Raw genomic sequence first — 25394 nt, forward strand, 5'->3', positions numbered from 1 at the left:
TAGAAGAATAACAAACTGTGCAAGGATGGAGGTTGTAGGAGCAAGGAGAAGTTGTCTGTAAAGTTGGTGGATGCCTATTTTCCATTTTGCAGTCCCTTGTCTCCCTCTTGTGGCCTCCTGGAGGCAACTAGCTGTGCAAAAAAAAGACAGCCTGGCGGCCGGCTGTTGCAGTGTTAACACTGAGTGACTGACTGAGCCTCACCGTCTTATATAAAGTTCAGACGGAACTTTGCACGTGTCATAGTGGAGCCCTCAGGATTCCAGAGCCAGCTTTCTGACATCATAATGGGGCCTCAGAGATAAAAGCCTGGGCCCAGGCAGTGTTGGTCAGTGCTGCTCAGCAGGCAGCACTGGACTGGACTGGATTACAGCTGATACAAGGTGTGAAGGAACAAGGGGTGGCTGTGGGCATGCACTTGCTGCCGCTGCCAGTGTTTATCTGCATGGCAGCAGGGCATTTGGGCGTTGCCAGGAAGGCGTTTTTATGTAGATTCCTCCTCTTTCAGCACTGCATTGTGGTGCAAGCAAAAGAAGCAAATCCTGTCTGGCTTCCTCTCCGGCCTTTATTCACCTCCCGTGTAGCTGTGAGTGTGTGAGCCTGCAGGGCCCCATGGAATTGCCTAGAAGTAGGCTGAATCGCTGCAAGGGCTGAACAGCAGTATCGGGCAGGCTCGGGCAACGCGCGGCCCGTTCGGGTTATCGCTTCTCGGCCTTTTGGCTAAGATCAAGTGTAGTATCTGTTCTTATCAGTTTAATATCTGATACGTCCCCTATCTGGGGACCATATATTAAATGGATTTTTAGAACAGGGAGATGGAAATAGAGCTTGCTCTGTCCACTCCACGCATTGACCTGGTATTGCAGTATTTCCAGGACCGGTGCACCCTTTCCTTATGTGTTGACTAAAAGCAGATTCCAAAAGTGTTTTTTGTCTTTGCTATTGTTTCTGTCTTTCTGAAGGGATCTCCCCTTTTAATCCCATTATTTCAACACCTGTTGGACAATGCATGAGTGATAATGAGCTCATTGATTAAATGCAATTAATGAATAGATTGCCACCTCTTGTTGTGTGTCGTCTGTGTTTCTGTGTTTCCGGCATTTCACATTGGAACACCTCATTCACCTTCCTTGTCTTCTCTCCGCCCTCCCTTTTAGGTAAGTTAAAGAGCTGCACCTGAGCCAGCCACTGATTGATTGATTGATTGATTGATTGATTGATTGATTGATTGATGCAGCACAACAGTCAAATAGTGGAGTGGAGTAGGGGAACAGCAAACAGCCAATAAAGCAGCCCGCCCGCTCGCCTGCCCGCCACAATGGACCTACCTGTGTACACTAGATGGATGTGATGGAATGTACTGTCGTCCCTACATTTCAAGAAGAAGTAAGAATTGCAGTTGCAACAAAGCCTTGCTTGCCTACAAAGAGAGCAGCAATTTGGATTTGTTACTATGTTACCTAGAAGAATAACAAACTGTGCAAGGATGGAGGTTGTAGGAGCAAGGAGAAGTTGTCTGTAAAGTTGGTGGATGCCTATTTTCCATTTTGCAGTCCCTTGTCTCCCTCTTGTGGCCTCCTGGAGGCAACTAGCTGTGCAAAAAAAAGACAGCCTGGCGGCCGGCTGTTGCAGTGTTGCCCTCTCAGGCAACACTGAGTGACTGACTGAGCCTCACCGTCTTATATAAAGTTCAGACGGAACTTTGCACGTGTCATAGTGGAGCCCTCAGGATTCCAGAGCCAGCTTTCTGACATCATAATGGGGCCTCAGAGATAAAAGCCTGGGCCCAGGCAGTGTTGGTCAGTGCTGCTCAGCAGGCAGCACTGGACTGGACTGGATTACAGCTGATACAAGGTGTGAAGGAACAAGGGGTGGCTGTGGGCATGCACTTGCTGCCGCTGCCAGTGTTTATCTGCATGGCAGCAGGGCATTTGGGCGTTGCCAGGAAGGCGTTTTTATGTAGATTCCTCCTCTTTCAGCACTGCATTGTGGTGCAAGCAAAAGAAGCAAATCCTGTCTGGCTTCCTCTCCGGCCTTTATTCACCTCCCGTGTAGCTGTGAGTGTGTGAGCCTGCAGGGCCCCATGGAATTGCCTAGAAGTAGGCTGAATCGCTGCAAGGGCTGAACAGCAGTATCGGGCAGGCTCGGGCAACGCGCGGCCCGTTCGGGTTATCGCTTCTCGGCCTTTTGGCTAAGATCAAGTGTAGTATCTGTTCTTATCAGTTTAATATCTGATACGTCCCCTATCTGGGGACCATATATTAAATGGATTTTTAGAACAGGGAGATGGAAATAGAGCTTGCTCTGTCCACTCCACGCATTGACCTGGTATTGCAGTATTTCCAGGACCGGTGCACCCTTTCCTTATGTGTTGACTAAAAGCAGATTCCAAAAGTGTTTTTTGTCTTTGCTATTGTTTCTGTCTTTCTGAAGGGATCTCCCCTTTTAATCCCATTATTTCAACACCTGTTGGACAATGCATGAGTGATAATGAGCTCATTGATTAAATGCAATTAATGAATAGATTGCCACCTCTTGTTGTGTGTCGTCTGTGTTTCTGTGTTTCCGGCATTTCACATTGGAACACCTCATTCACCTTCCTTGTCTTCTCTCCGCCCTCCCTTTTAGGTAAGTTAAAGAGCTGCACCTGAGCCAGCCACTGATTGATTGATTGATTGATTGATTGATTGATTGATTGATGCAGCACAACAGTCAAATAGTGGAGTGGAGTAGGGGAACAGCAAACAGCCAATAAAGAAGCCCGCCCGCTCGCCTGCCCGCCACAATGGACCTACCTGTGTACACTAGATGGATGTGATGGAATGTACTGTCGTCCCTACATTTCAAGAAGAAGTAAGAATTGCAGTTGCAACAAAGCCTTGCTTGCCTACAAAGAGAGCAGCAATTTGGATTTGTTACTATGTTACCTAGAAGAATAACAAACTGTGCAAGGATGGAGGTTGTAGGAGCAAGGAGAAGTTGTCTGTAAAGTTGGTGGATGCCTATTTTCCATTTTGCAGTCCCTTGTCTCCCTCTTGTGGCCTCCTGGAGGCAACTAGCTGTGCAAAAAAAAGACAGCCTGGCGGCCGGCTGTTGCAGTGTTGCCCTCTCAGGCAACACTGAGTGACTGACTGAGCCTCACCGTCTTATATAAAGTTCAGACGGAACTTTGCACGTGTCATAGTGGAGCCCTCAGGATTCCAGAGCCAGCTTTCTGACATCATAATGGGGCCTCAGAGATAAAAGCCTGGGCCCAGGCAGTGTTGGTCAGTGCTGCTCAGCAGGCAGCACTGGACTGGACTGGATTACAGCTGATACAAGGTGTGAAGGAACAAGGGGTGGCTGTGGGCATGCACTTGCTGCCGCTGCCAGTGTTTATCTGCATGGCAGCAGGGCATTTGGGCGTTGCCAGGAAGGCGTTTTTATGTAGATTCCTCCTCTTTCAGCACTGCATTGTGGTGCAAGCAAAAGAAGCAAATCCTGTCTGGCTTCCTCTCCGGCCTTTATTCACCTCCCGTGTAGCTGTGAGTGTGTGAGCCTGCAGGGCCCCATGGAATTGCCTAGAAGTAGGCTGAATCGCTGCAAGGGCTGAACAGCAGTATCGGGCAGGCTCGGGCAACGCGCGGCCCGTTCGGGTTATCGCTTCTCGGCCTTTTGGCTAAGATCAAGTGTAGTATCTGTTCTTATCAGTTTAATATCTGATACGTCCCCTATCTGGGGACCATATATTAAATGGATTTTTAGAACAGGGAGATGGAAATAGAGCTTGCTCTGTCCACTCCACGCATTGACCTGGTATTGCAGTATTTCCAGGACCGGTGCACCCTTTCCTTATGTGTTGACTAAAAGCAGATTCCAAAAGTGTTTTTTGTCTTTGCTATTGTTTCTGTCTTTCTGAAGGGATCTCCCCTTTTAATCCCATTATTTCAACACCTGTTGGACAATGCATGAGTGATAATGAGCTCATTGATTAAATGCAATTAATGAATAGATTGCCACCTCTTGTTGTGTGTCGTCTGTGTTTCTGTGTTTCCGGCATTTCACATTGGAACACCTCATTCACCTTCCTTGTCTTCTCTCCGCCCTCCCTTTTAGGTAAGTTAAAGAGCTGCACCTGAGCCAGCCACTGATTGATTGATTGATTGATTGATTGATTGATTGATTGATTGATGCAGCACAACAGTCAAATAGTGGAGTGGAGTAGGGGAACAGCAAACAGCCAATAAAGAAGCCCGCCCGCTCGCCTGCCCGCCACAATGGACCTACCTGTGTACACTAGATGGATGTGATGGAATGTACTGTCGTCCCTACATTTCAAGAAGAAGTAAGAATTGCAGTTGCAACAAAGCCTTGCTTGCCTACAAAGAGAGCAGCAATTTGGATTTGTTACTATGTTACCTAGAAGAATAACAAACTGTGCAAGGATGGAGGTTGTAGGAGCAAGGAGAAGTTGTCTGTAAAGTTGGTGGATGCCTATTTTCCATTTTGCAGTCCCTTGTCTCCCTCTTGTGGCCTCCTGGAGGCAACTAGCTGTGCAAAAAAAAGACAGCCTGGCGGCCGGCTGTTGCAGTGTTGCCCTCTCAGGCAACACTGAGTGACTGACTGAGCCTCACCGTCTTATATAAAGTTCAGACGGAACTTTGCACGTGTCATAGTGGAGCCCTCAGGATTCCAGAGCCAGCTTTCTGACATCATAATGGGGCCTCAGAGATAAAAGCCTGGGCCCAGGCAGTGTTGGTCAGTGCTGCTCAGCAGGCAGCACTGGACTGGACTGGATTACAGCTGATACAAGGTGTGAAGGAACAAGGGGTGGCTGTGGGCATGCACTTGCTGCCGCTGCCAGTGTTTATCTGCATGGCAGCAGGGCATTTGGGCGTTGCCAGGAAGGCGTTTTTATGTAGATTCCTCCTCTTTCAGCATTGCATTGTGGTGCAAGCAAAAGAAGCAAATCCTGTCTGGCTTCCTCTCCGGCCTTTATTCACCTCCCGTGTAGCTGTGAGTGTGTGAGCCTGCAGGGCCCCATGGAATTGCCTAGAAGTAGGCTGAATCGCTGCAAGGGCTGAACAGCAGTATCGGGCAGGCTCGGGCAACGCGCGGCCCGTTCGGGTTATCGCTTCTCGGCCTTTTGGCTAAGATCAAGTGTAGTATCTGTTCTTATCAGTTTAATATCTGATACGTCCCCTATCTGGGGACCATATATTAAATGGATTTTTAGAACAGGGAGATGGAAATAGAGCTTGCTCTGTCCACTCCACGCATTGACCTGGTATTGCAGTATTTCCAGGACCGGTGCACCCTTTCCTTATGTGTTGACTAAAAGCAGATTCCAAAAGTGTTTTTTGTCTTTGCTATTGTTTCTGTCTTTCTGAAGGGATCTCCCCTTTTAATCCCATTATTTCAACACCTGTTGGACAATGCATGAGTGATAATGAGCTCATTGATTAAATGCAATTAATGAATAGATTGCCACCTCTTGTTGTGTGTCGTCTGTGTTTCTGTGTTTCCGGCATTTCACATTGGAACACCTCATTCACCTTCCTTGTCTTCTCTCCGCCCTCCCTTTTAGGTAAGTTAAAGAGCTGCACCTGAGCCAGCCACTGATTGATTGATTGATTGATTGATTGATTGATTGATTGATTGATTGATTGATTGATTGATGCAGCACAACAGTCAAATAGTGGAGTGGAGTAGGGGAACAGCAAACAGCCAATAAAGCAGCCCGCCCGCTCGCCTGCCCGCCACAATGGACCTACCTGTGTACACTAGATGGATGTGATGGAATGTACTGTCGTCCCTACATTTCAAGAAGAAGTAAGAATTGCAGTTGCAACAAAGCCTTGCTTGCCTACAAAGAGAGCAGCAATTTGGATTTGTTACTATGTTACCTAGAAGAATAACAAACTGTGCAAGGATGGAGGTTGTAGGAGCAAGGAGAAGTTGTCTGTAAAGTTGGTGGATGCCTATTTTCCATTTTGCAGTCCCTTGTCTCCCTCTTGTGGCCTCCTGGAGGCAACTAGCTGTGCAAAAAAAAGACAGCCTGGCGGCCGGCTGTTGCAGTGTTGCCCTCTCAGGCAACACTGAGTGACTGACTGAGCCTCACCGTCTTATATAAAGTTCAGACGGAACTTTGCACGTGTCATAGTGGAGCCCTCAGGATTCCAGAGCCAGCTTTCTGACATCATAATGGGGCCTCAGAGATAAAAGCCTGGGCCCAGGCAGTGTTGGTCAGTGCTGCTCAGCAGGCAGCACTGGACTGGACTGGATTACAGCTGATACAAGGTGTGAAGGAACAAGGGGTGGCTGTGGGCATGCACTTGCTGCCGCTGCCAGTGTTTATCTGCATGGCAGCAGGGCATTTGGGCGTTGCCAGGAAGGCGTTTTTATGTAGATTCCTCCTCTTTCAGCACTGCATTGTGGTGCAAGCAAAAGAAGCAAATCCTGTCTGGCTTCCTCTCCGGCCTTTATTCACCTCCCGTGTAGCTGTGAGTGTGTGAGCCTGCAGGGCCCCATGGAATTGCCTAGAAGTAGGCTGAATCGCTGCAAGGGCTGAACAGCAGTATCGGGCAGGCTCGGGCAACGCGCGGCCCGTTCGGGTTATCGCTTCTCGGCCTTTTGGCTAAGATCAAGTGTAGTATCTGTTCTTATCAGTTTAATATCTGATACGTCCCCTATCTGGGGACCATATATTAAATGGATTTTTAGAACAGGGAGATGGAAATAGAGCTTGCTCTGTCCACTCCACGCATTGACCTGGTATTGCAGTATTTCCAGGACCGGTGCACCCTTTCCTTATGTGTTGACTAAAAGCAGATTCCAAAAGTGTTTTTTGTCTTTGCTATTGTTTCTGTCTTTCTGAAGGGATCTCCCCTTTTAATCCCATTATTTCAACACCTGTTGGACAATGCATGAGTGATAATGAGCTCATTGATTAAATGCAATTAATGAATAGATTGCCACCTCTTGTTGTGTGTCGTCTGTGTTTCTGTGTTTCCGGCATTTCACATTGGAACACCTCATTCACCTTCCTTGTCTTCTCTCCGCCCTCCCTTTTAGGTAAGTTAAAGAGCTGCACCTGAGCCAGCCACTGATTGATTGATTGATTGATTGATTGATTGATTGATTGATTGATGCAGCACAACAGTCAAATAGTGGAGTGGAGTAGGGGAACAGCAAACAGCCAATAAAGCAGCCCGCCCGCTCGCCTGCCCGCCACAATGGACCTACCTGTGTACACTAGATGGATGTGATGGAATGTACTGTCGTCCCTACATTTCAAGAAGAAGTAAGAATTGCAGTTGCAACAAAGCCTTGCTTGCCTACAAAGAGAGCAGCAATTTGGATTTGTTACTATGTTACCTAGAAGAATAACAAACTGTGCAAGGATGGAGGTTGTAGGAGCAAGGAGAAGTTGTCTGTAAAGTTGGTGGATGCCTATTTTCCATTTTGCAGTCCCTTGTCTCCCTCTTGTGGCCTCCTGGAGGCAACTAGCTGTGCAAAAAAAAGACAGCCTGGCGGCCGGCTGTTGCAGTGTTGCCCTCTCAGGCAACACTGAGTGACTGACTGAGCCTCACCGTCTTATATAAAGTTCAGACGGAACTTTGCACGTGTCATAGTGGAGCCCTCAGGATTCCAGAGCCAGCTTTCTGACATCATAATGGGGCCTCAGAGATAAAAGCCTGGGCCCAGGCAGTGTTGGTCAGTGCTGCTCAGCAGGCAGCACTGGACTGGACTGGATTACAGCTGATACAAGGTGTGAAGGAACAAGGGGTGGCTGTGGGCATGCACTTGCTGCCGCTGCCAGTGTTTATCTGCATGGCAGCAGGGCATTTGGGCGTTGCCAGGAAGGCGTTTTTATGTAGATTCCTCCTCTTTCAGCACTGCATTGTGGTGCAAGCAAAAGAAGCAAATCCTGTCTGGCTTCCTCTCCGGCCTTTATTCACCTCCCGTGTAGCTGTGAGTGTGTGAGCCTGCAGGGCCCCATGGAATTGCCTAGAAGTAGGCTGAATCGCTGCAAGGGCTGAACAGCAGTATCGGGCAGGCTCGGGCAACGCGCGGCCCGTTCGGGTTATCGCTTCTCGGCCTTTTGGCTAAGATCAAGTGTAGTATCTGTTCTTATCAGTTTAATATCTGATACGTCCCCTATCTGGGGACCATATATTAAATGGATTTTTAGAACAGGGAGATGGAAATAGAGCTTGCTCTGTCCACTCCACGCATTGACCTGGTATTGCAGTATTTCCAGGACCGGTGCACCCTTTCCTTATGTGTTGACTAAAAGCAGATTCCAAAAGTGTTTTTTGTCTTTGCTATTGTTTCTGTCTTTCTGAAGGGATCTCCCCTTTTAATCCCATTATTTCAACACCTGTTGGACAATGCATGAGTGATAATGAGCTCATTGATTAAATGCAATTAATGAATAGATTGCCACCTCTTGTTGTGTGTCGTCTGTGTTTCTGTGTTTCCGGCATTTCACATTGGAACACCTCATTCACCTTCCTTGTCTTCTCTCCGCCCTCCCTTTTAGGTAAGTTAAAGAGCTGCACCTGAGCCAGCCACTGATTGATTGATTGATTGATTGATTGATTGATTGATTGATTGATTGATTGATGCAGCACAACAGTCAAATAGTGGAGTGGAGTAGGGGAACAGCAAACAGCCAATAAAGCAGCCCGCCCGCTCGCCTGCCCGCCACAATGGACCTACCTGTGTACACTAGATGGATGTGATGGAATGTACTGTCGTCCCTACATTTCAAGAAGAAGTAAGAATTGCAGTTGCAACAAAGCCTTGCTTGCCTACAAAGAGAGCAGCAATTTGGATTTGTTACTATGTTACCTAGAAGAATAACAAACTGTGCAAGGATGGAGGTTGTAGGAGCAAGGAGAAGTTGTCTGTAAAGTTGGTGGATGCCTATTTTCCATTTTGCAGTCCCTTGTCTCCCTCTTGTGGCCTCCTGGAGGCAACTAGCTGTGCAAAAAAAAGACAGCCTGGCGGCCGGCTGTTGCAGTGTTGCCCTCTCAGGCAACACTGAGTGACTGACTGAGCCTCACCGTCTTATATAAAGTTCAGACGGAACTTTGCACGTGTCATAGTGGAGCCCTCAGGATTCCAGAGCCAGCTTTCTGACATCATAATGGGGCCTCAGAGATAAAAGCCTGGGCCCAGGCAGTGTTGGTCAGTGCTGCTCAGCAGGCAGCACTGGACTGGACTGGATTACAGCTGATACAAGGTGTGAAGGAACAAGGGGTGGCTGTGGGCATGCACTTGCTGCCGCTGCCAGTGTTTATCTGCATGGCAGCAGGGCATTTGGGCGTTGCCAGGAAGGCGTTTTTATGTAGATTCCTCCTCTTTCAGCACTGCATTGTGGTGCAAGCAAAAGAAGCAAATCCTGTCTGGCTTCCTCTCCGGCCTTTATTCACCTCCCGTGTAGCTGTGAGTGTGTGAGCCTGCAGGGCCCCATGGAATTGCCTAGAAGTAGGCTGAATCGCTGCAAGGGCTGAACAGCAGTATCGGGCAGGCTCGGGCAACGCGCGGCCCGTTCGGGTTATCGCTTCTCGGCCTTTTGGCTAAGATCAAGTGTAGTATCTGTTCTTATCAGTTTAATATCTGATACGTCCCCTATCTGGGGACCATATATTAAATGGATTTTTAGAACAGGGAGATGGAAATAGAGCTTGCTCTGTCCACTCCACGCATTGACCTGGTATTGCAGTATTTCCAGGACCGGTGCACCCTTTCCTTATGTGTTGACTAAAAGCAGATTCCAAAAGTGTTTTTTGTCTTTGCTATTGTTTCTGTCTTTCTGAAGGGATCTCCCCTTTTAATCCCATTATTTCAACACCTGTTGGACAATGCATGAGTGATAATGAGCTCATTGATTAAATGCAATTAATGAATAGATTGCCACCTCTTGTTGTGTGTCGTCTGTGTTTCTGTGTTTCCGGCATTTGACATTGGAACACCTCATTCACCTTCCTTGTCTTCTCTCCGCCCTCCCTTTTAGGTAAGTTAAAGAGCTGCACCTGAGCCAGCCACTGATTGATTGATTGATTGATTGATTGATTGATTGATTGATTGATGCAGCACAACAGTCAAATAGTGGAGTGGAGTAGGGGAACAGCAAACAGCCAATAAAGCAGCCCGCCCGCTCGCCTGCCCGCCACAATGGACCTACCTGTGTACACTAGATGGATGTGATGGAATGTACTGTCGTCCCTACATTTCAAGAAGAAGTAAGAATTGCAGTTGCAACAAAGCCTTGCTTGCCTACAAAGAGAGCAGCAATTTGGATTTGTTACTATGTTACCTAGAAGAATAACAAACTGTGCAAGGATGGAGGTTGTAGGAGCAAGGAGAAGTTGTCTGTAAAGTTGGTGGATGCCTATTTTCCATTTTGCAGTCCCTTGTCTCCCTCTTGTGGCCTCCTGGAGGCAACTAGCTGTGCAAAAAAAAGACAGCCTGGCGGCCGGCTGTTGCAGTGTTGCCCTCTCAGGCAACACTGAGTGACTGACTGAGCCTCACCGTCTTATATAAAGTTCAGACGGAACTTTGCACGTGTCATAGTGGAGCCCTCAGGATTCCAGAGCCAGCTTTCTGACATCATAATGGGGCCTCAGAGATAAAAGCCTGGGCCCAGGCAGTGTTGGTCAGTGCTGCTCAGCAGGCAGCACTGGACTGGACTGGATTACAGCTGATACAAGGTGTGAAGGAACAAGGGGTGGCTGTGGGCATGCACTTGCTGCCGCTGCCAGTGTTTATCTGCATGGCAGCAGGGCATTTGGGCGTTGCCAGGAAGGCGTTTTTATGTAGATTCCTCCTCTTTCAGCACTGCATTGTGGTGCAAGCAAAAGAAGCAAATCCTGTCTGGCTTCCTCTCCGGCCTTTATTCACCTCCCGTGTAGCTGTGAGTGTGTGAGCCTGCAGGGCCCCATGGAATTGCCTAGAAGTAGGCTGAATCGCTGCAAGGGCTGAACAGCAGTATCGGGCAGGCTCGGGCAACGCGCGGCCCGTTCGGGTTATCGCTTCTCGGCCTTTTGGCTAAGATCAAGTGTAGTATCTGTTCTTATCAGTTTAATATCTGATACGTCCCCTATCTGGGGACCATATATTAAATGGATTTTTAGAACAGGGAGATGGAAATAGAGCTTGCTCTGTCCACTCCACGCATTGACCTGGTATTGCAGTATTTCCAGGACCGGTGCACCCTTTCCTTATGTGTTGACTAACAGCAGATTCCAAAAGTGTTTTTTGTCTTTGCTATTGTTTCTGTCTTTCTGAAGGGATCTCCCCTTTTAATCCCATTATTTCAACACCTGTTGGACAATGCATGAGTGATAATGAGCTCATTGATTAAATGCAATTAATGAATAGATTGCCACCTCTTGTTGTGTGTCGTCTGTGTTTCTGTGTTTCCGGCATTTCACATTGGAACACCTCATTCACCTTCCTTGTCTTCTCTCCGCCCTCCCTTTTAGGTAAGTTAAAGAGCTGCACCTGAGCCAGCCACTGATTGATTGATTGATTGATTGATTGATTGATTGATGCAGCACAACAGTCAAATAGTGGAGTGGAGTAGGGGAACAGCAAACAGCCAATAAAGCAGCCCGCCCGCTCGCCTGCCCGCCACAATGGACCTACCTGTGTACACTAGATGGATGTGATGGAATGTACTGTCGTCCCTACATTTCAAGAAGAAGTAAGAATTGCAGTTGCAACAAAGCCTTGCTTGCCTACAAAGAGAGCAGCAATTTGGATTTGTTACTATGTTACCTAGAAGAATAACAAACTGTGCAAGGATGGAGGTTGTAGGAGCAAGGAGAAGTTGTCTGTAAAGTTGGTGGATGCCTATTTTCCATTTTGCAGTCCCTTGTCTCCCTCTTGTGGCCTCCTGGAGGCAACTAGCTGTGCAAAAAAAAGACAGCCTGGCGGCCGGCTGTTGCAGTGTTGCCCTCTCAGGCAACACTGAGTGACTGACTGAGCCTCACCGTCTTATATAAAGTTCAGACGGAACTTTGCACGTGTCATAGTGGAGCCCTCAGGATTCCAGAGCCAGCTTTCTGACATCATAATGGGGCCTCAGAGATAAAAGCCTGGGCCCAGGCAGTGTTGGTCAGTGCTGCTCAGCAGGCAGCACTGGACTGGACTGGATTACAGCTGATACAAGGTGTGAAGGAACAAGGGGTGGCTGTGGGCATGCACTTGCTGCCGCTGCCAGTGTTTATCTGCATGGCAGCAGGGCATTTGGGCGTTGCCAGGAAGGCGTTTTTATGTAGATTCCTCCTCTTTCAGCACTGCATTGTGGTGCAAGCAAAAGAAGCAAATCCTGTCTGGCTTCCTCTCCGGCCTTTATTCACCTCCCGTGTAGCTGTGAGTGTGTGAGCCTGCAGGGCCCCATGGAATTGCCTAGAAGTAGGCTGAATCGCTGCAAGGGCTGAACAGCAGTATCGGGCAGGCTCGGGCAACGCGCGGCCCGTTCGGGTTATCGCTTCTCGGCCTTTTGGCTAAGATCAAGTGTAGTATCTGTTCTTATCAGTTTAATATCTGATACGTCCCCTATCTGGGGACCATATATTAAATGGATTTTTAGAACAGGGAGATGGAAATAGAGCTTGCTCTGTCCACTCCACGCATTGACCTGGTATTGCAGTATTTCCAGGACCGGTGCACCCTTTCCTTATGTGTTGACTAAAAGCAGATTCCAAAAGTGTTTTTTGTCTTTGCTATTGTTTCTGTCTTTCTGAAGGGATCTCCCCTTTTAATCCCATTATTTCAACACCTGTTGGACAATGCATGAGTGATAATGAGCTCATTGATTAAATGCAATTAATGAATAGATTGCCACCTCTTGTTGTGTGTCGTCTGTGTTTCTGTGTTTCCGGCATTTCACATTGGAACACCTCATTCACCTTCCTTGTCTTCTCTCCGCCCTCCCTTTTAGGTAAGTTAAAGAGCTGCACCTGAGCCAGCCACTGATTGATTGATTGATTGATTGATTGATTGATTGATTGATTGATTGATGCAGCACAACAGTCAAATAGTGGAGTGGAGTAGGGGAACAGCAAACAGCCAATAAAGCAGCCCGCCCGCTCGCCTGCCCGCCACAATGGACCTACCTGTGTACACTAGATGGATGTGATGGAATGTACTGTCGTCCCTACATTTCAAGAAGAAGTAAGAATTGCAGTTGCAACAAAGCCTTGCTTGCCTACAAAGAGAGCAGCAATTTGGATTTGTTACTATGTTACCTAGAAGAATAACAAACTGTGCAAGGATGGAGGTTGTAGGAGCAAGGAGAAGTTGTCTGTAAAGTTGGTGGATGCCTATTTTCCATTTTGCAGTCCCTTGTCTCCCTCTTGTGGCCTCCTGGAGGCAACTAGCTGTGCAAAAAAAAGACAGCCTGGCGGCCGGCTGTTGCAGTGTTGCCCTCTCAGGCAACACTGAGTGACTGACTGAGCCTCACCGTCTTATATAAAGTTCAGACGGAACTTTGCACGTGTCATAGTGGAGCCCTCAGGATTCCAGAGCCAGCTTTCTGACATCATAATGGGGCCTCAGAGATAAAAGCCTGGGCCCAGGCAGTGTTGGTCAGTGCTGCTCAGCAGGCAGCACTGGACTGGACTGGATTACAGCTGATACAAGGTGTGAAGGAACAAGGGGTGGCTGTGGGCATGCACTTGCTGCCGCTGCCAGTGTTTATCTGCATGGCAGCAGGGCATTTGGGCGTTGCCAGGAAGGCGTTTTTATGTAGATTCCTCCTCTTTCAGCACTGCATTGTGGTGCAAGCAAAAGAAGCAAATCCTGTCTGGCTTCCTCTCCGGCCTTTATTCACCTCCCGTGTAGCTGTGAGTGTGTGAGCCTGCAGGGCCCCATGGAATTGCCTAGAAGTAGGCTGAATCGCTGCAAGGGCTGAACAGCAGTATCGGGCAGGCTCGGGCAACGCGCGGCCCCTTCGGGTTATCGCTTCTCGGCCTTTTGGCTAAGATCAAGTGTAGTATCTGTTCTTATCAGTTTAATATCTGATACGTCCCCTATCTGGGGACCATATATTAAATGGATTTTTAGAACAGGGAGATGGAAATAGAGCTTGCTCTGTCCACTCCACGCATTGACCTGGTATTGCAGTATTTCCAGGACCGGTGCACCCTTTCCTTATGTGTTGACTAAAAGCAGATTCCAAAAGTGTTTTTTGTCTTTGCTATTGTTTCTGTCTTTCTGAAGGGATCTCCCCTTTTAATCCCATTATTTCAACACCTGTTGGACAATGCATGAGTGATAATGAGCTCATTGATTAAATGCAATTAATGAATAGATTGCCACCTCTTGTTGTGTGTCGTCTGTGTTTCTGTGTTTCCGGCATTTCACATTGGAACACCTCATTCACCTTCCTTGTCTTCTCTCCGCCCTCCCTTTTAGGTAAGTTAAAGAGCTGCACCTGAGCCAGCCACTGATTGATTGATTGATTGATTGATTGATTGATTGATTGATTGATTGATGCAGCACAACAGTCAAATAGTGGAGTGGAGTAGGGGAACAGCAAACAGCCAATAAAGCAGCCCGCCCGCTCGCCTGCCCGCCACAATGGACCTACCTGTGTACACTAGATGGATGTGATGGAATGTACTGTCGTCCCTACATTTCAAGAAGAAGTAAGAATTGCAGTTGCAACAAAGCCTTGCTTGCCTACAAAGAGAGCAGCAATTTGGATTTGTTACTATGTTACCTAGAAGAATAACAAACTGTGCAAGGATGGAGGTTGTAGGAGCAAGGAGAAGTTGTCTGTAAAGTTGGTGGATGCCTATTTTCCATTTTGCAGTCCCTTGTCTCCCTCTTGTGGCCTCCTGGAGGCAACTAGCTGTGCAAAAAAAAGACAGCCTGGCGGCCGGCTGTTGCAGTGTTGCCCTCTCAGGCAACACTGAGTGACTGACTGAGCCTCACCGTCTTATATAAAGTTCAGACGGAACTTTGCACGTGTCATAGTGGAGCCCTCAGGATTCCAGAGCCAGCTTTCTGACATCATAATGGGGCCTCAGAGATAAAAGCCTGGGCCCAGGCAGTGTTGGTCAGTGCTGCTCAGCAGGCAGCACTGGACTGGACTGGATTACAGCTGATACAAGGTGTGAAGGAACAAGGGGTGGCTGTGGGCATGCACTTGCTGCCGCTGCCAGTGTTTATCTGCATGGCAGCAGGGCATTTGGGCGTTGCCAGGAAGGCGTTTTTATGTAGATTCCTCCTCTTTCAGCACTGCATTGTGGTGCAAGCAAAAGAAGCAAATCCTGTCTGGCTTCCTCTCCGGCCTTTATTCACCTCCCGTGTAGCTGTGAGTGTGTGAGCCTGCAGGGCCCCATGGAATTGCCTAGAAGTAGGCTGAATCGCTGCAAGGGCTGAACAGCAGTATCGGGCAGGCTCGGGCAACGCGCGGCCCGTTCGGGTTATCGCTTCTCGGCCTTTTGGCTAAGATCAAGTGTAGTATCTGTTCATATCAGTTTAATATCTGATACGTCCCCTATCTGGGGACCATATATTAAATGGATTTTTAGAACAGGGAGATGGAAATAGAGCTTGCTCTGTCCACTCCACGCATTGACCTGGTATTGCAGTATTTCCAGGACCGGTGCACCCTTTCCTTATGTGTTGACTAAAAGCAGATTCCAAAAGTGTTTTTTGTCTTTGCTATTGTTTCTGTCTTTCTGAAGGGATCTCCCCTTTTAATCCCATTATTTCAACACCCGTTGGACAATGCATGAGTGATAATGAGCTCATTGATTAAATGCAATTAATGAATAGATTGCCACCTCTTGTTGTGTGTCGTCTGTGTTTCTGTGTTTCCGGCATTTCACATTGGAACACCTCATTCACCTTCCTTGTCTTCTCTCCGCCCTCCCTTTTAGGTAAGTTAAAGAGCTGCACCTGAGCCAGCCACTGATTGATTGATTGATTGATTGATTGATTGATTGATTGATTGATTGATTGATGCAGCACAACAGTCAAATAGTGGAGTGGAGTAGGGGAACAACAAACAGCCAATAAAGCAGCCCGCCCGCTCGCCTGCCCGCCACAATGGACCTACCTGTGTACACTAGATGGATGTGATGGAATGTACTGTCGTCCCTACATTTCAAGAAGAAGTAAGAATTGCAGTTGCAACAAAGCCTTGCTTGCCTACAAAGAGAGCAGCAATTTGGATTTGTTACTATGTTACCTAGAAGAATAACAAACTGTGCAAGGATGGAGGTTGTAGGAGCAAGGAGAAGTTGTCTGTAAAGTTGGTGGATGCCTATTTTCCATTTTGCAGTCCCTTGTCTCCCTCTTGTGGCCTCCTGGAGGCAACTAGCTGTGCAAAAAAAAGACAGCCTGGCGGCCGGCTGTTGCAGTGTTGCCCTCTCAGGCAACACTGAGTGACTGACTGAGCCTCACCGTCTTATATAAAGTTCAGAAGGAACTTTGCACGTGTCATAGTGGAGCCCTCAGGATTCCAGAGCCAGCTTTCTGACATCATAATGGGGCCTCAGAGATAAAAGCCTGGGCCCAGGCAGTGTTGGTCAGTGCTGCTCAGCAGGCAGCACTGGACTGGACTGGATTACAGCTGATACAAGGTGTGAAGGAACAAGGGGTGGCTGTGGGCATGCACTTGCTGCCGCTGCCAGTGTTTATCTGCATGGCAGCAGGGCATTTGGGCGTTGCCAGGAAGGCGTTTTTATGTAGATTCCTCCTCTTTCAGCACTGCATTGTGGTGCAAGCAAAAGAAGCAAATCCTGTCTGGCTTCCTCTCCGGCCTTTATTCACCTCCCGTGTAGCTGTGAGTGTGTGAGCCTGCAGGGCCCCATGGAATTGCCTAGAAGTAGGCTGAATCGCTGCAAGGGCTGAACAGCAGTATCGGGCAGGCTCGGGCAACGCGCGGCCCGTTCGGGTTATCGCTTCTCTGCCTTTTGGCTAAGATCAAGTGTAGTATCTGTTCTTATCAGTTTAATATCTGATACGTCCCCTATCTGGGGACCATATATTAAATGGATTTTTAGAACAGGGAGATGGAAATAGAGCTTGCTCTGTCCACTCCACGCATTGACCTGGTATTGCAGTATTTCCAGGACCGGTGCACCCTTTCCTTATGTGTTGACTAAAAGCAGATTCCAAAAGTGTTTTTTGTCTTTGCTATTGTTTCTGTCTTTCTGAAGGGATCTCCCCTTTTAATCCCATTATTTCAACACCTGTTGGACAATGCATGAGTGATAATGAGCTCATTGATTAAATGCAATTAATGAATAGATTGCCACCTCTTGTTGTGTGTCGTCTGTGTTTCTGTGTTTCCGGCATTTCACATTGGAACACCTCATTCACCTTCCTTGTCTTCTCTCCGCCCTCCCTTTTAGGTAAGTTAAAGAGCTGCACCTGAGCCAGCCACTGATTGATTGATTGATTGATTGATTGATTGATTGATTGATTGATTGATTGATTGATTGATTGATTGATTGATTGATTGATGCAGCACAACAGTCAAATAGTGGAGTGGAGTAGGGGAACAGCAAACAGCCAATAAAGCAGCCCGCCCGCTCGCCTGCCCGCCACAATGGACCTACCTGTGTACACTAGATGGATGTGATGGAATGTACTGTCGTCCCTACATTTCAAGAAGAAGTAAGAATTGCAGTTGCAACAAAGCCTTGCTTGCCTACAAAGAGAGCAGCAATTTGGATTTGTTACTATGTTACCTAGAAGAATAACAAACTGTGCAAGGATGGAGGTTGTAGGAGCAAGGAGAAGTTGTCTGTAAAGTTGGTGGATGCCTATTTTCCATTTTGCAGTCCCTTGTCTCCCTCTTGTGGCCTCCTGGAGGCAACTAGCTGTGCAAAAAAAAGACAGCCTGGCGGCCGGCTGTTGCAGTGTTGCCCTCTCAGGCAACACTGAGTGACTGACTGAGCCTCACCGTCTTATATAAAGTTCAGACGGAACTTTGCACGCGTCATAGTGGAGCCCTCAGGATTCCAGAGCCAGCTTTCTGACATCATAATGGGGCCTCAGAGATAAAAGCCTGGGCCCAGGCAGTGTTGGTCAGTGCTGCTCAGCAGGCAGCACTGGACTGGACTGGATTACAGCTGATACAAGGTGTGAAGGAACAAGGGGTGGTTGTGGGCATGCACTTGCTGCCGCTGCCAGTGTTTATCTGCATGGCAGCAGGGCATTTGGGCGTTGCCAGGAAGGCGTTTTTATGTAGATTCCTCCTCTTTCAGCACTGCATTGTGGTGCAAGCAAAAGAAGCAAATCCTGTCTGGCTTCCTCTCCGGCCTTTATTCACCTCCCGTGTAGCTGTGAGTGTGTGAGCCTGCAGGGCCCCATGGAATTGCCTAGAAGTAGGCTGAATCGCTGCAAGGGCTGAACAGCAGTATCGGGCAGGCTCGGGCAACGCGCGGCCCCTTCGGGTTATCGCTTCTCGGCCTTTTGGCTAAGATCAAGTGTAGTATCTGTTCTTATCAGTTTAATATCTGATACGTCCCCTATCTGGGGACCATATATTAAATGGATTTTTAGAACAGGGAGATGGAAATAGAGCTTGCTCTGTCCACTCCACGCATTGACCTGGTATTGCAGTATTTCCAGGACCGGTGCACCCTTTCCTTATGTGTTGACTAAAAGCAGATTCCAAAAGTGTTTTTTGTCTTTGCTATTGTTTCTGTCTTTCTGAAGGGATCTCCCCTTTTAATCCCATTATTTCAACACCTGTTGGACAATGCATGAGTGATAATGAGCTCATTGATTAAATGCAATTAATGAATAGATTGCCACCTCTTGTTGTGTGTCGTCTGTGTTTCTGTGTTTCCGGCATTTCACATTGGAACACCTCATTCACCTTCCTTGTCTTCTCTCCGCCCTCCCTTTTAGGTAAGTTAAAGAGCTGCACCTGAGCCAGCCACTGATTGATTGATTGATTGATTGATTGATTGATTGATTGATTGATTGATTGATTGATGCAGCACAACAGTCAAATAGTGGAGTGGAGTAGGGGAACAGCAAACAGCCAATAAAGCAGCCCGCCCGCTCGCCTGCCCGCCACAATGGACCTACCTGTGTACACTAGATGGATGTGATGGAATGTACTGTCGTCCCTACATTTCAAGAAGAAGTAAGAATTGCAGTTGCAACAAAGCCTTGCTTGCCTACAAAGAGAGCAGCAATTTGGATTTGTTACTATGTTACCTAGAAGAATAACAAACTGTGCAAGGATGGAGGTTGTAGGAGCAAGGAGAAGTTGTCTGTAAAGTTGGTGGATGCCTATTTTCCATTTTGCAGTCCCTTGTCTCCCTCTTGTGGCCTCCTGGAGGCAACTAGCTGTGCAAAAAAAAGACAGCCTGGCGGCCGGCTGTTGCAGTGTTGCCCTCTCAGGCAACACTGAGTGACTGACTGAGCCTCACCGTCTTATATAAAGTTCAGACGGAACTTTGCACGTGTCATAGTGGAGCCCTCAGGATTCCAGAGCCAGCTTTCTGACATCATAATGGGGCCTCAGAGATAAAAGCCTGGGCCCAGGCAGTGTTGGTCAGTGCTGCTCAGCAGGCAGCACTGGACTGGACTGGATTACAGCTGATACAAGGTGTGAAGGAACAAGGGGTGGCTGTGGGCATGCACTTGCTGCCGCTGCCAGTGTTTATCTGCATGGCAGCAGGGCATTTGGGCGTTGCCAGGAAGGCGTTTTTATGTAGATTCCTCCTCTTTCAGCACTGCATTGTGGTGCAAGCAAAAGAAGCAAATCCTGTCTGGCTTCCTCTCCGGCCTTTATTCACCTCCCGTGTAGCTGTGAGTGTGTGAGCCTGCAGGGCCCCATGGAATTGCCTAGAAGTAGGCTGAATCGCTGCAAGGGCTGAACAGCAGTATCGGGCAGGCTCGGGCAACACGCGGCCCGTTCGGGTTATCGCTTCTCGGCCTTTTGGCTAAGATCAAGTGTAGTATCTGTTCTTATCAGTTTAATATCTGATACGTCCCCTATCTGGGGACCATATATTAAATGGATTTTTAGAACAGGGAGATGGAAATAGAGCTTGCTCTGTCCACTCCACGCATTGACCTGGTATTGCAGTATTTCCAGGACCGGTGCACCCTTTCCTTATGTGTTGACTAAAAGCAGATTCCAAAAGTGTTTTTTGTCTTTGCTATTGTTTCTGTCTTTCTGAAGGGATCTCCCCTTTTAATCCCATTATTTCAACACCTGTTGGACAATGCATGAGTGATAATGAGCTCATTGATTAAATGCAATTAATGAATAGATTGCCACCTCTTGTTGTGTGTCGTCTGTGTTTCTGTGTTTCCGGCATTTCACATTGGAACACCTCATTCACCTTCCTTGTCTTCTCTCCGCCCTCCCTTTTAGGTAAGTTAAAGAGCTGCACCTGAGCCAGCCACTGATTGATTGATTGATTGATTGATTGATTGATTGATTGATTGATTGATTGATGCAGCACAACAGTCAAATAGTGGAGTGGAGTAGGGGAACAGCAAACAGCCAATAAAGCAGCCCGCCCGCTCGCCTGCCCGCCACAATGGACCTACCTGTGTACACTAGATGGATGTGATGGAATGTACTGTCGTCCCTACATTTCAAGAAGAAGTAAGAATTGCAGTTGCAACAAAGCCTTGCTTGCCTACAAAGAGAGCAGCAATTTGGATTTGTTACTATGTTACCTAGAAGAATAACAAACTGTGCAAGGATGGAGGTTGTAGGAGCAAGGAGAAGTTGTCTGTAAAGTTGGTGGATGCCTATTTTCCATTTTGCAGTCCCTTGTCTCCCTCTTGTGGCCTCCTGGAGGCAACTAGCTGTGCAAAAAAAAGACAGCCTGGCGGCCGGCTGTTGCAGTGTTGCCCTCTCAGGCAACACTGAGTGACTGACTGAGCCTCACCGTCTTATATAAAGTTCAGACGGAACTTTGCACGTGTCATAGTGGAGCCCTCAGGATTCCAGAGCCAGCTTTCTGACATCATAATGGGGCCTCAGAGATAAAAGCCTGGGCCCAGGCAGTGTTGGTCAGTGCTGCTCAGCAGGCAGCACTGGACTGGACTGGATTACAGCTGATACAAGGTGTGAAGGAACAAGGGGTGGCTGTGGGCATGCACTTGCTGCCGCTGCCAGTGTTTATCTGCATGGCAGCAGGGCATTTGGGCGTTGCCAGGAAGGCGTTTTTATGTAGATTCCTCCTCTTTCAGCACTGCATTGTGGTGCAAGCAAAAGAAGCAAATCCTGTCTGGCTTCCTCTCCGGCCTTTATTCACCTCCCGTGTAGCTGTGAGTGTGTGAGCCTGCAGGGCCCCATGGAATTGCCTAGAAGTAGGCTGAATCGCTGCAAGGGCTGAACAGCAGTATCGGGCAGGCTCGGGCAACGCGCGGCCCGTTCGGGTTATCGCTTCTCGGCCTTTTGGCTAAGATCAAGTGTAGTATCTGTTCTTATCAGTTTAATATCTGATACGTCCCCTATCTGGGGACCATATATTAAATGGATTTTTAGAACAGGGAGATGGAAATAGAGCTTGCTCTGTCCACTCCACGCATTGACCTGGTATTGCAGTATTTCCAGGACCGGTGCACCCTTTCCTTATGTGTTGACTAAAAGCAGATTCCAAAAGTGTTTTTTGTCTTTGCTATTGTTTCTGTCTTTCTGAAGGGATCTCCCCTTTTAATCCCATTATTTCAACACCTGTTGGACAATGCATGAGTGATAATGAGCTCATTGATTAAATGCAATTAATGAATAGATTGCCACCTCTTGTTGTGTGTCGTCTGTGTTTCTGTGTTTCCGGCATTTCACATTGGAACACCTCATTCACCTTCCTTGTCTTCTCTCCGCCCTCCCTTTTAGGTAAGTTAAAGAGCTGCACCTGAGCCAGCCACTGATTGATTGATTGATTGATTGATTGATTGATTGATTGATTGATTGATGCAGCACAACAGTCAAATAGTGGAGTGGAGTAGGGGAACAGCAAACAGCCAATAAAGCAGCCCGCCCGCTCGCCTGCCCGCCACAATGGACCTACCTGTGTACACTAGATGGATGTGATGGAATGTACTGTCGTCCCTACATTTCAAGAAGAAGTAAGAATTGCAGTTGCAACAAAGCCTTGCTTGCCTACAAAGAGAGCAGCAATTTGGATTTGTTACTATGTTACCTAGAAGAATAACAAACTGTGCAAGGATGGAGGTTGTAGGAGCAAGGAGAAGTTGTCTGTAAAGTTGGTGGATGCCTATTTTCCATTTTGCAGTCCCTTGTCTCCCTCTTGTGGCCTCCTGGAGGCAACTAGCTGTGCAAAAAAAAGACAGCCTGGCGGCCGGCTGTTGCAGTGTTGCCCTCTCAGGCAACACTGAGTGACTGACTGAGCCTCACCGTCTTATATAAAGTTCAGACGGAACTTTGCACGTGTCATAGTGGAGCCCTCAGGATTCCAGAGCCAGCTTTCTGACATCATAATGGGGCCTCAGAGATAAAAGCCTGGGCCCAGGCAGTGTTGGTCAGTGCTGCTCAGCAGGCAGCACTGGACTGGACTGGATTACAGCTGATACAAGGTGTGAAGGAACAAGGGGTGGTTGTGGGCATGCACTTGCTGCCGCTGCCAGTGTTTATCTGCATGGCAGCAGGGCATTTGGGCGTTGCCAGGAAGGCGTTTTTATGTAGATTCCTCCTCTTTCAGCACTGCATTGTGGTGCAAGCAAAAGAAGCAAATCCTGTCTGGCTTCCTCTCCGGCCTTTATTCACCTCCCGTGTAGCTGTGAGTGTGTGAGCCTGCAGGGCCCCATGGAATTGCCTAGAAGTAGGCTGAATCGCTGCAAGGGCTGAACAGCAGTATCGGGCAGGCTCGGGCAACGCGCGGCCCGTTCGGGTTATCGCTTCTCGGCCTTTTGGCTAAGATCAAGTGTAGTATCTGTTCTTATCAGTTTAATATCTGATACGTCCCCTATCTGGGGACCATATATTAAATGGATTTTTAGAACAGGGAGATGGAAATAGAGCTTGCTCTGTCCACTCCACGCATTGACCTGGTATTGCAGTATTTCCAGGACCGGTGCACCCTTTCCTTATGTGTTGACTAAAAGCAGATTCCAAAAGTGTTTTTTGTCTTTGCTATTGTTTCTGTCTTTCTGAAGGGATCTCCCCTTTTAATCCCATTATTTCAACACCTGTTGGACAATGCATGAGTGATAATGAGCTCATTGATTAAATGCAATTAATGAATAGATTGCCACCTCTTGTTGTGTGTCGTCTGTGTTTCTGTGTTTCCGGCATTTCACATTGGAACACCTCATTCACCTTCCTTGTCTTCTCTCCGCCCTCCCTTTTAGGTAAGTTAAAGAGCTGCACCTGAGCCAGCCACTGATTGATTGATTGATTGATTGATTGATTGATTGATTGATTGATTGATTGATGCAGCACAACAGTCAAATAGTGGAGTGGAGTAGGGGAACAGCAAACAGCCAATAAAGCAGCCCGCCCGCTCGCCTGCCCGCCACAATGGACCTACCTGTGTACACTAGATGGATGTGATGGAATGTACTGTCGTCCCTACATTTCAAGAAGAAGTAAGAATTGCAGTTGCAACAAAGCCTTGCTTGCCTACAAAGAGAGCAGCAATTTGGATTTGTTACTATGTTACCTAGAAGAATAACAAACTGTGCAAGGATGGAGGTTGTAGGAGCAAGGAGAAGTTGTCTGTAAAGTTGGTGGATGCCTATTTTCCATTTTGCAGTCCCTTGTCTCCCTCTTGTGGCCTCCTGGAGGCAACTAGCTGTGCAAAAAAAAGACAGCCTGGCGGCCGGCTGTTGCAGTGTTGCCCTCTCAGGCAACACTGAGTGACTGACTGAGCCTCACCGTCTTATATAAAGTTCAGACAGAACTTTGCACGTGTCATAGTGGAGCCCTCAGGATTCCAGAGCCAGCTTTCTGACATCATAATGGGGCCTCAGAGATAAAAGCCTGGGCCCAGGCAGTGTTGGTCAGTGCTGCTCAGCAGGCAGCACTGGACTGGACTGGATTACAGCTGATACAAGGTGTGAAGGAACAAGGGGTGGCTGTGGGCATGCACTTGCTGCCGCTGCCAGTGTTTATCTGCATGGCAGCAGGGCATTTGGGCGTTGCCAGGAAGGCGTTTTTATGTAGATTCCTCCTCTTTCAGCACTGCATTGTGGTGCAAGCAAAAGAAGCAAATCCTGTCTGGCTTCCTCTCCGGCCTTTATTCACCTCCCGTGTAGCTGTGAGTGTGTGAGCCTGCAGGGCCCCATGGAATTGCCTAGAAGTAGGCTGAATCGCTGCAAGGGCTGAACAGCAGTATCGGGCAGGCTCGGGCAACGCGCGGCCCGTTCGGGTTATCGCTTCTCGGCCTTTTGGCTAAGATCAAGTGTAGTATCTGTTCTTATCAGTTTAATATCTGATACGTCCCCTATCTGGGGACCATATATTAAATGGATTTTTAGAACAGGGAGATGGAAATAGAGCTTGCTCTGTCCACTCCACGCATTGACCTGGTATTGCAGTATTTCCAGGACCGGTGCACCCTTTCCTTATGTGTTGACTAAAAGCAGATTCCAAAAGTGTTTTTTGTCTTTGCTATTGTTTCTGTCTTTCTGAAGGGATCTCCCCTTTTAATCCCATTATTTCAACACCTGTTGGACAATGCATGAGTGATAATGAGCTCATTGATTAAATGCAATTAATGAATAGATTGCCACCTCTTGTTGTGTGTCGTCTGTGTTTCTGTGTTTCCGGCATTTCACATTGGAACACCTCATTCACCTTCCTTGTCTTCTCTCCGCCCTCCCTTTTAGGTAAGTTAAAGAGCTGCACCTGAGCCAGCCACTGATTGATTGATTGATTGATTGATTGATTGATTGATTGATTGATTGATTGATTGATTGATTGATGCAGCACAACAGTCAAATAGTGGAGTGGAGTAGGGGAACAGCAAACAGCCAATAAAGCAGCCCGCCCGCTCGCCTGCCCGCCACAATGGACCTACCTGTGTACACTAGATGGATGTGATGGAATGTACTGTCGTCCCTACATTTCAAGAAGAAGTAAGAATTGCAGTTGCAACAAAGCCTTGCTTGCCTACAAAGAGAGCAGCAATTTGGATTTGTTACTATGTTACCTAGAAGAATAACAAACTGTGCAAGGATGGAGGTTGTAGGAGCAAGGAGAAGTTGTCTGTAAAGTTGGTGGATGCCTATTTTCCATTTTGCAGTCCCTTGTCTCCCTCTTGTGGCCTCCTGGAGGCAACTAGCTGTGCAAAAAAAAGACAGCCTGGCGGCCGGCTGTTGCAGTGTTGCCCTCTCAGGCAACACTGAGTGACTGACTGAGCCTCACCGTCTTATATAAAGTTCAGACGGAACTTTGCACGTGTCATAGTGGAGCCCTCAGGATTCCAGAGCCAGC

The 25394-nt window shown here is 47.8% G+C and overlaps 17 non-coding genes across 17 annotated transcripts; all 17 read left to right on the top strand.

Moving 5' to 3' along the window:
- Positions 1 to 698: 698 nt before the first annotated feature.
- Positions 699 to 889, top strand: LOC142711763 (U2 spliceosomal RNA). The gene has a single exon (XR_012870110.1). It is a non-coding gene; the product is annotated as a U2 spliceosomal RNA (small nuclear RNA).
- Positions 890 to 2169: 1280 nt separating this feature from the next.
- On the top strand, positions 2170 to 2360 carry LOC142711764 (U2 spliceosomal RNA). The gene has a single exon (XR_012870111.1). It is a non-coding gene; the product is annotated as a U2 spliceosomal RNA (small nuclear RNA).
- A 1276-nt stretch (positions 2361 to 3636) lies between these two features.
- LOC142711765 (U2 spliceosomal RNA) lies at positions 3637 to 3827 on the top strand. Its single transcript, XR_012870112.1, has one exon. It is a non-coding gene; the product is annotated as a U2 spliceosomal RNA (small nuclear RNA).
- A 1280-nt stretch (positions 3828 to 5107) lies between these two features.
- Positions 5108 to 5298, top strand: LOC142711766 (U2 spliceosomal RNA). The gene has a single exon (XR_012870113.1). It is a non-coding gene; the product is annotated as a U2 spliceosomal RNA (small nuclear RNA).
- A 1296-nt stretch (positions 5299 to 6594) lies between these two features.
- Positions 6595 to 6785, top strand: LOC142711767 (U2 spliceosomal RNA). The gene has a single exon (XR_012870114.1). It is a non-coding gene; the product is annotated as a U2 spliceosomal RNA (small nuclear RNA).
- Positions 6786 to 8065: 1280 nt separating this feature from the next.
- On the top strand, positions 8066 to 8256 carry LOC142711768 (U2 spliceosomal RNA). The gene has a single exon (XR_012870115.1). It is a non-coding gene; the product is annotated as a U2 spliceosomal RNA (small nuclear RNA).
- A 1288-nt stretch (positions 8257 to 9544) lies between these two features.
- On the top strand, positions 9545 to 9735 carry LOC142711770 (U2 spliceosomal RNA). Its single transcript, XR_012870117.1, has one exon. It is a non-coding gene; the product is annotated as a U2 spliceosomal RNA (small nuclear RNA).
- Positions 9736 to 11015: 1280 nt separating this feature from the next.
- On the top strand, positions 11016 to 11206 carry LOC142711772 (U2 spliceosomal RNA). Its single transcript, XR_012870118.1, has one exon. It is a non-coding gene; the product is annotated as a U2 spliceosomal RNA (small nuclear RNA).
- Positions 11207 to 12478: 1272 nt separating this feature from the next.
- On the top strand, positions 12479 to 12669 carry LOC142711773 (U2 spliceosomal RNA). The gene has a single exon (XR_012870119.1). It is a non-coding gene; the product is annotated as a U2 spliceosomal RNA (small nuclear RNA).
- A 1284-nt stretch (positions 12670 to 13953) lies between these two features.
- Positions 13954 to 14144, top strand: LOC142711774 (U2 spliceosomal RNA). The gene has a single exon (XR_012870120.1). It is a non-coding gene; the product is annotated as a U2 spliceosomal RNA (small nuclear RNA).
- Positions 14145 to 15428: 1284 nt separating this feature from the next.
- Positions 15429 to 15619, top strand: LOC142711740 (U2 spliceosomal RNA). Its single transcript, XR_012870092.1, has one exon. It is a non-coding gene; the product is annotated as a U2 spliceosomal RNA (small nuclear RNA).
- Positions 15620 to 16907: 1288 nt separating this feature from the next.
- Positions 16908 to 17098, top strand: LOC142711737 (U2 spliceosomal RNA). The gene has a single exon (XR_012870090.1). It is a non-coding gene; the product is annotated as a U2 spliceosomal RNA (small nuclear RNA).
- A 1316-nt stretch (positions 17099 to 18414) lies between these two features.
- LOC142711775 (U2 spliceosomal RNA) lies at positions 18415 to 18605 on the top strand. The gene has a single exon (XR_012870121.1). It is a non-coding gene; the product is annotated as a U2 spliceosomal RNA (small nuclear RNA).
- Positions 18606 to 19897: 1292 nt separating this feature from the next.
- Positions 19898 to 20088, top strand: LOC142711776 (U2 spliceosomal RNA). Its single transcript, XR_012870122.1, has one exon. It is a non-coding gene; the product is annotated as a U2 spliceosomal RNA (small nuclear RNA).
- A 1288-nt stretch (positions 20089 to 21376) lies between these two features.
- On the top strand, positions 21377 to 21567 carry LOC142711777 (U2 spliceosomal RNA). Its single transcript, XR_012870123.1, has one exon. It is a non-coding gene; the product is annotated as a U2 spliceosomal RNA (small nuclear RNA).
- A 1284-nt stretch (positions 21568 to 22851) lies between these two features.
- Positions 22852 to 23042, top strand: LOC142711778 (U2 spliceosomal RNA). The gene has a single exon (XR_012870124.1). It is a non-coding gene; the product is annotated as a U2 spliceosomal RNA (small nuclear RNA).
- Positions 23043 to 24330: 1288 nt separating this feature from the next.
- Positions 24331 to 24521, top strand: LOC142711779 (U2 spliceosomal RNA). The gene has a single exon (XR_012870125.1). It is a non-coding gene; the product is annotated as a U2 spliceosomal RNA (small nuclear RNA).
- The last annotated feature ends 873 nt before the right edge of the window (positions 24522 to 25394 follow it).

The sequence above is a fragment of the Rhinoderma darwinii genome, unplaced genomic scaffold, assembly GCF_050947455.1.
Source record: "Rhinoderma darwinii isolate aRhiDar2 unplaced genomic scaffold, aRhiDar2.hap1 Scaffold_431, whole genome shotgun sequence".
Taxonomy (NCBI): domain Eukaryota; kingdom Metazoa; phylum Chordata; class Amphibia; order Anura; family Rhinodermatidae; genus Rhinoderma; species Rhinoderma darwinii.